Below are 8462 nucleotides of genomic sequence, written 5' to 3'. Positions count from 1 at the left end.
ACTGTATGTAACAAATATGGACATTGAGCAGTTGTACTTAACAAGGAAAGACACAAATTCTCAAGTTAAAACATACTTCAAAAATTTTGCTCTGATACCACTAAAACATGTCACACCTTACCCCTCTGTAAGGCATAACATGATCCCATAGAATACCTAATGAACTACCGCACTTCACCTACTGATAACTCATTAAGTACCCTACAAGGGATTTTAAAATAATTTTCTTACTTTTGTTAAGTAGTGAGCATTTTCTAATAGGTACTTAAAACATTTAATTAAAATTAAAACTAGTTAATATTTTTGGTCCATTTTATTTCTCCGCAAATTTTATAAAAATTTTGCCAGAGTTCCGTTTGTATTTTGAGAAAACAATTCTTCAAATACCTGAAAAAAAACACTTCCAAAAATTTTCTCAACCACTACTTCAATTTCATAATCAATCTCAACAATTTCTCAAATCTCAAAATTCAACAGTCCACATTTCTCAATTTCCAAAATTCAATCATCAGTAAAATAATATCTATCAATCTCATTCAAATTAAAATAAAATATTTCCATTCATTAAAGACAACAATCTATATATATACATCATACCAAAATCTACAGTATGAAAATTCAAACTAAATTTTATTACAACTTTATACAAACTTTGTACAAACTGCTCAAGACCGATTTACATGTCCATACATTTATGTGCAATACATACATCAAGATAAATATTTACAGGCAGGGTATAAATTATACCCGATAACTTCAAGCTGATAAATCCTCAATCTTCAGCAGCTTAGTCTGCTGCTCCTCTAGTCTCTATATCTGCGACAGCAATAAAAGCTATCGCTGAGTACTAGGACTCAGTGGTGCACAACATACTAAAAGAATCTTTATGCAGAATTTAAATCACATTTATTCAAAAATTGAACTAAACATGCGAGTTAAGCATAAAACATAATTTATGAGATTTTAATCCCAAAAAATTTCATTGTGAAGTATCAAATCACATTTCATAAAACCCAAAGTTAGATCATGCCATTTGAAACAAATAAAATCTCAATAGCCAGAGGCTAAAAAGAAATCACATCACAAGGCTAGCTAGCTCAAATATATGGATATCTATTCACATCCTCTTCTACTGGCACACCTTAACACTTCTCCAGAGAAGGAATCAAAATTCGAAACTAATTACCCCTACTAGTCGTGCTAGTGAGGTATTCAAATATATGGTCATGACACTGTGATTTCAAAACTTATCTTAACAATTTGCTAAACATTGTCATTTAAAATATACACAATAACTTTCACAATTTAAATCAAAACATCATAAATAAGGTCACAATAAACTTTCAACAATTCAAAGCAAAAGTAAAATGCATATTTCATTCACTTTATCAATGAATTTTAAAGCATAGTGATGTCGTGCACAAACCTCAAGCGAGTCGCCTCTTGGCCTTGACTCGTTTCCTCGGGTTCTTTTCCGGTATTTTTTTCAACTAAAACACATAATTTTATAGTATTTCAGTACCATAACTTAGCATAATTCCAAAAATAAATTTAACTTCACCTTTACCTAGCTCTAACGTATTAAACTCGACGTTCCTTAAATTCTTGTGTTTTGAGTTACTATTCACTATACTATTCAAGTCAAATTGTTGACTTTCTAAGGCTTAATAGGTATGGGAATTCCAACTTCACCCACATACCACATTTTGGTCACTAAATTTGTTAGTTTTGGTTGTTTATTCAAATTCTAAGTCTTTTAGGCAAATTTGATAAATTTTCAGTTTTGGTGTCTAAGGTTGCACTGTTCCATTGGTCACTTTTCTGTTGGAATTTGGCAAAACTTCCTTCATAGAAAATGTTCCCTATTGTCTTAAGTTTATTCTCCTTTTTGAATCACTCTAATTGGAGTTTTGTAGCTCAAGTTATAGCCATTTGAACCATGGCTGCTAGATTAGACACAATCCAAAATTCTGGGCAATTTTTGGTGCTGGCAGTTTTGGGTCACCAACTTGGGGTGGCCAAATGACTTGGTTAATGGCATAATTTGGTTTTGTGTTCTTCATGAAAGTTTTAGGTCTATATCTCATATAACCATTGGTAAAATTTTAGGTCATTTTGACCTGCCTATCTCAAGTTATGACAAAATGAACAAACATTGTTCATTTGGTTAGTTTGTACAGGGCAGCCTGCAATTTTCTAACTTTGGTCAATTTATTCATTAGGTTTTGGTTACTTTTTGTGTAACACCCCTAAGTTCGGTAGTGCGTTCTGCTGTTCCGGTGACCAGTGCTGTCCGGACAGCTAGGATGCCTAGAACCGTACTTCAATATGAGTGAGGAGACATAAAATAATGAAATACAAGAAAAGAAAAACAAAGGAAAAATCATAGCAAAGAAATGTAACTGAGTAAGTGAGCCGGGAAACCTAGCGATGGGTGACCGCACCGGGAAGTCACGGCGTGGACCGTTGACTAACCACGGATCATGGAACCCTGGAAAATATTTTTTGGACATAAATAGACCCTTATTGAAGTATAAATATCATTAGAAAGATCAAAGAAAAATTAAATAATTAGTACAAAGAAAAGTGAGAAATCGAAAAACAGACAAAATACGGTGTTACCGAAAAATCGGGAAAGCCACCCGAACAGGGGCATTATGGTCATTTGACATCCCGAATTGTCTTTTGACCTAAATGTCCATTAAAAATAAATAGTATTACACTTAGAAAATGAAATGAAAAATTAATTTGATGGTACCTAAAATAAATAGTGGAAATAATGGGTTAAATGTGGATTAATTGAAAGTTAACTTATAATATGTTTTAATTTTAGTTAGTGGCTGGTTCCCAATCGTTACAATTGGTATCAGAGCAAAGTTTTTAAATTTCGTTTTCACCTGTTATTTCAATGTCCTTTCTGCATAGTACAACTGCTCAATATCATTGGTTGATACATACAGTACATTACAGTATAAATATGCACTAACGAGAGTGAATATTCTTGTGTTATTGTTCAGGAAAGCTAAGATCCTCGCATTGAATATGGAAGAGGGTGATCGTTGATCGTCGATCTATTGAGGCCGAGGTGCAAGGGGATGCCCAGCCTACAAAATGTTAGTGGTTCAAGAGCACCCCTGCATCACAGATTCCTCGCTTCGGGCTCAGTGGATGGTCGCAATATTCCAACAAATGGCTGGTAATGCACCTACTCAAGTCCCAATACAGACACCAGTGGTACAACCACAGTCTCTTATGAGGCAATATGATAAATTGATGAAATATGGGGCTACAGAGTTTAAGGGGACAGTAGATCCTATAGAAGCTGAACAGTGGTTAGAGAGGATGGATAGGGTGTTCAAGAAACTTCATTGTACAGAGGAGCTCAGACTTGAATACTCAGTATCCTTACTACAGGAGGATGCTTATGACTGGTGGAAAACCATTCCCCACACCGTAGAACTGCAGTCTTGACACTGAATGACTTCCTCGGGAATTGCATGTAAATACATCCCTGATGCTTATGTAGACCAGAAGCTACAAGAATTCTTAAGCTTGAAACAGAGGGGCAGATCAGTGGCTGAGTATGAAAGAGAATTCTCCCGCCTTAGCCACTATGCAGTAAGCTTGCTTGCTACCAGCAGGGAGAGATGCAAGAGGTTTGAAACTGGCTTGAAGCCCAGTATCAGAGTACAAGTGCTCGGCTTCAAACACACTAACTTCTCTGAACTTGTTTCTCAAGCCCTAGAGTTGGAAAGAGTTGAGTTTGAGACTGCTCCAGAGAAAAAGAGATCAGAGAAGACAGAGAAAGAGGGAAAATCTGTAGAACAGAGTTCCAGTGGTCATACTGGAAAGAGGAAGAACTATGGGGGACATGGCAGAGGTGGCAAGAAATCTGGTAGGGGAAGATATTCAGGACAGAGACCTCCCCTATCTGGCCAGCAGAGTACCAGAAGTTCCTACCCTCCCCGCCAATGTGAAACTTGTGGAAAGAATCATGGTGGAATCTGTTACAAGGCTATTGGAGCCTGTTATAACTGTGGAGGCACCGGACACTTTGCCAAGGACTGCACTGAGTCGCAGAGTTGGACCACCTCCTACTACTGCAGAGTCGATTGCAGCCACATCACCAGAAGCTCACAACCACCTAGCAGAGGTAGAGGCAGGGGTAGAGGTAACCCAGCAGGCAGCCAAGGCACAGTAAAACATTCAGAACAAGATAGTGCTCCAGTCAGAGTCTATGCCATGAGACAGAGGGAAGAGGCAGAGACATCTGATGTAGTGGCTGGTACCTTCTCAACTTTTAACCAGAATGTGTTTGTGTTATTTGATCCTGGTTCTACCCATTCTTATGTGAGTGCTAGCATCATTGATTGCATTGCTGTTCCATGTACAAAAATGGACTTTGAGGTGCTAGTAACAAGTCCGCTAGGACAGGAGGTCAGGGTTAATAGAATGTATAGAGATTGTCCTTTGGTGATCCAAGGACACACTTTCCTGTCTGATCTCATTGAAATGCCCTTCAGAGATTATGATATCATCTTGGGCATGGATTGGTTAGCTAGGCATCATGCCATGATTGACTGTAGACTGAAGACAGTCACTTTTGGCCTTCCTCAGTACAGTGATGTGGTGATACAAGGGGAGAGACAGCTATTGCCATCAAACATCATTTCGGCTGCACAAGCCAGAAAGATGATCCGAAAAGGGTGTGAAGCATACTTGGCACATGTGGTAAACACCCAAGTGGGGAGTCCAGCATTGAAGGACATCCCTACAGTATATGACTTTCCAGATGTGTTTCCTGATGAATTGCCAGGATTACCTCCGGAAAGAGAAGTACAGTTTGAAATTAATGTTCTGCCTGGTGTGGATCCAATCTCCATAACGCCATACAGAATGGCACCAGCAGAGTTGAAGGAGTTGAAGATACAGTTACAAGAATTACTTGAAAAGGGCTTCATCCGCCCTAGTGTGTCACCTTGGGGAGCACCAGTGTTGTTTGTTAAGAAGAAAGATGATACTCTCCGCCTATGCATTGACTACCGGCAGTTGAATAAGGTGACAATAAAGAACAGATATCCATTGCCTCGCATTGATGATCTGTTTGATCAGTTGAAGGGTGCAGCTATATTCTCCAAAATTGATTTGCGATCTGGTTATTATCAGTTGAAGGTGCAAGAGCAGAGTATTCCAAAAGCGCTTTAACTCGGTATGGCCACTATGAGTTTCTAGTAATGCCATTCGGGTTGACAAATGCTCCAGCTGCTTTTATGGATCTGATGAACACTATCTTCAGACCATATCTTGATCAATTTGTGGTGGTGTTTATTGATGACATTTTGATATACTCGAGGAGTGCAGAGGAGCATGATAGACATCTGCGGATTGTACTGCAGACTTTAAGGGAGAAACAGCTGTACGCCAAATTGTCGAAATGTGAATTTTGGCTGAAGGAAATCTCCTTTTTGGGACATGTTGTGTCAGCTGAAGGGATCAAGGTAGATTCCAGCAAGGTAGAAGCTATCCTTAATTGGAAACCGCCCAGGAACATCACAGAAATTCGCAGTTTTCTGGGTTTAGCTGGATATTACCGTCGGTTTGTGAAGGGGTTTTCTATGTTATCTTCTCCACTGACCAAGCTGCTTCGGAAGGATGTGAAATTTCAGTGGACTGATAAATGCCAGCAAAGTTTTGATGAGTTGAAGAGGTGCTTAACTGAAGCTCCAGTTCTCACTTTACCTACTCCGGGTAAAGAATACACAGTTTATAGTGATGCTTCTCACAATGGGTTAGGCTGTAATCGATGCAAGATCGGAATGTCATTGCTTATGCATCACGCCAGCTGAAACCGCATGAGAGGAACTACCCAACACATGATCTGGAGTTAGCAGCTATTGTTTTTGCTCTAAAGATCTGGAGACACTATTTGTATGGAGAGAAATGCTATATCTTCACAGATCACAAGAGCTTGAAGTATTTAGGCACTCAGAAGGAATTGAATTTGAGGCAGAGGAGATGGTTAGAACTCATTAAAGATTATGATTGCTTAATAGACTATCAGCCAGGGAAAGCAAATGTGGTGGCTGACGCCTTAAGTCGCAAGACTATGGCAAGTCTCAGAGTTTCTCCTTTGTCCATGGTGTATGAATTGAAAGCACAGCATGCCAGTTTAGAGGTTGATGATGAGGGACAGACAGTAGTTGCATGGCATGTACAGCCAGTGTTGATTGATCAGATCAGAATGGCTGCACAGAGTGATGAAAAATATCAGAAGCTACTAAAAGAAGTTCAGCAGGGCAAGAAACCTGAATTTTCTATGAGAAATGATGGTTTATTGCTACATCAGGGCAGAATGTGCATTCCTAGTGATGTGGAATTGAGACAGATCATTATGAAGGAAGCACATGAGTCTCCATTTGCTATGCACCCTGGTGGAACTAAAATGTACAGAGGGCTGAAAGAGCATTACTGGTGGATGGGTATGAAGAGAGATATAGCTGAATTCGTTTCCAAATGCCTAACTTGTCAGCAAGTAAAGGCAGAACATCAAGTTCCAGCTGGTTTGTTACATCCTTTGTCGATGCAGTGGAAATGGGAACGAATAACTATGGATTTTGTTACAGGACTTCCAAGGACACAGAGTAGTCATGATGCGGTATGGGTTATAGTTGATGATTGACCAAGTCCGCTCACTTTTGCCGATTCGGATGGACTATAGCACGGAAAGGTTGGCGATTGTACATATATGAGATTGTAAACCGCATGGAGTGCCAGATCAATTGTGTCCGAGAGATCCTAGATTCACTTCTAGATTCTGGGCTAGTCTTCAGAGAGCCCTAGGATCTAGATTGAACTTCAAAGACAAAGATTCCACCCACGCATGCATGGCCACCGAGAGGGTTATTCAGATATTGGAGGATATGCTACGGGCTTGTGTGATTGAATTTGAAGGTAGTTGGGATACACACTTGCCTTTGATTGAGTTTGCTTATAACAACAACTACCAATCAAGCATAGGGATGCCTCCATATGAAGCTTTGTATGGCAGAAGTGCGTAACTCCCTTATGTTGGGATGAAGTAGGTGAAAGGAAGATGATTGGGCCAGAAATTGTCCAGCAGACAGAGGAAAAGATCAGATTGATCAGAGATAGGCTCAAAGCTGCATCAGACCGTCAAAAGTCCTATGTTGATCTGAAGAGAAGAAATATTGAGTATGCAATGGGTGATAAGGTATTCCTCAAAGTTTCTCCTTGGAAGAGGATTATGAGATTTGGCAGAAAGGGGAAACTGAGTCCTCGTTTCATCGCACCATATGAAGTTACGGAAAGAGTGGGTCCTTTGGCATACCGGTTGGCATTACCTCGAGCTAGCAAGGATACACGTTGTCTTCCATGTGTCCATGTTAAGGAGGCAGATCGACCCATCTCATGTATTATCGATTGAAGAGATTGAAGTAAATCCAGACCTCTCATATGAGGAAGAACCCATAAAAATTATGGCTTATGAGGTGAAACAATGAGGAACGAATGATACACTGGTTAAAGTCTTTGTGGAACCATCATTCGTGCCAGAAGCTACTTGGGAACGTGAAGAGGATATGAGGAGACAGCACCCACACTGCTCGTAGACTAATGCCGGTAAAAATTTAGAGACGAAATTTATTTAAGGGGAGAATTGTAACACCCTAAGTTCGGTGAGTGCTCATTGCTCGGTGACTGTCTTTGTCCGGACAGCTAGGATGCCTAGAACCGTACTTCAATATGAGTGAGGAGACATAAAATAATGAAATACAAGAAAAGAAAAACAAAGGAAAATCATAGCAAAGAAATGTAACTGAGTAAGTGAGCCGGGAAACCTAGCGATGGGTGACCGCACCGGGAGGTCACGGCGTGGACCGTTGACTAACCACGGATCATGGAACCACGGAAAATATTTTTTGGACATAAATAGACCCTTATTGAAGTATAAATATCATTAGAAAGATCAAAGAAAAATTAAATAATTAGTACAAAGAAAAGTGAGAAATCGAAAAACAGACAAAATACGGTGTTACTAAAAATCGGAAAGCCACCCGAACAGGGGCATTATGGTCATTTGACATCCCGAATTGTCTTTTGACCTAAATGTCCATTAAAAATAAATAGTATTACACTTAGAAAATGAAATGAAAAATTAATTTGATGGTACCTAAAATAAATAGTGGAAATAATGGGTTAAATGTGGATTAATTGAAAGTTAACTTATAATATGTTTTAATTTTAGTTAGTGGCTGGTTCCCAATCGTTACATTTTGAGCATGCTTCCTAAATGAAAATTGTGTCATTTAGTGTCTATTTTCATTCCCAATTGGTCCCATACCAATTGGACTTGTAAAATTTCATTTTTGGTCCCTCAAAGGAAATTTGGTCATGCTGCTCCATCCGAATTCGGCTTTGATTCAAACACCTCTAACACTCTTCAT

Source organism: Hevea brasiliensis, chromosome 4 (genome assembly GCF_030052815.1).
Source record: "Hevea brasiliensis isolate MT/VB/25A 57/8 chromosome 4, ASM3005281v1, whole genome shotgun sequence".
In the NCBI taxonomy this organism is placed as follows: domain Eukaryota; kingdom Viridiplantae; phylum Streptophyta; class Magnoliopsida; order Malpighiales; family Euphorbiaceae; genus Hevea; species Hevea brasiliensis.
The sequence above is the reverse complement of the archived record's forward strand: the minus strand, read 5'-3'. Positions refer to the sequence as shown.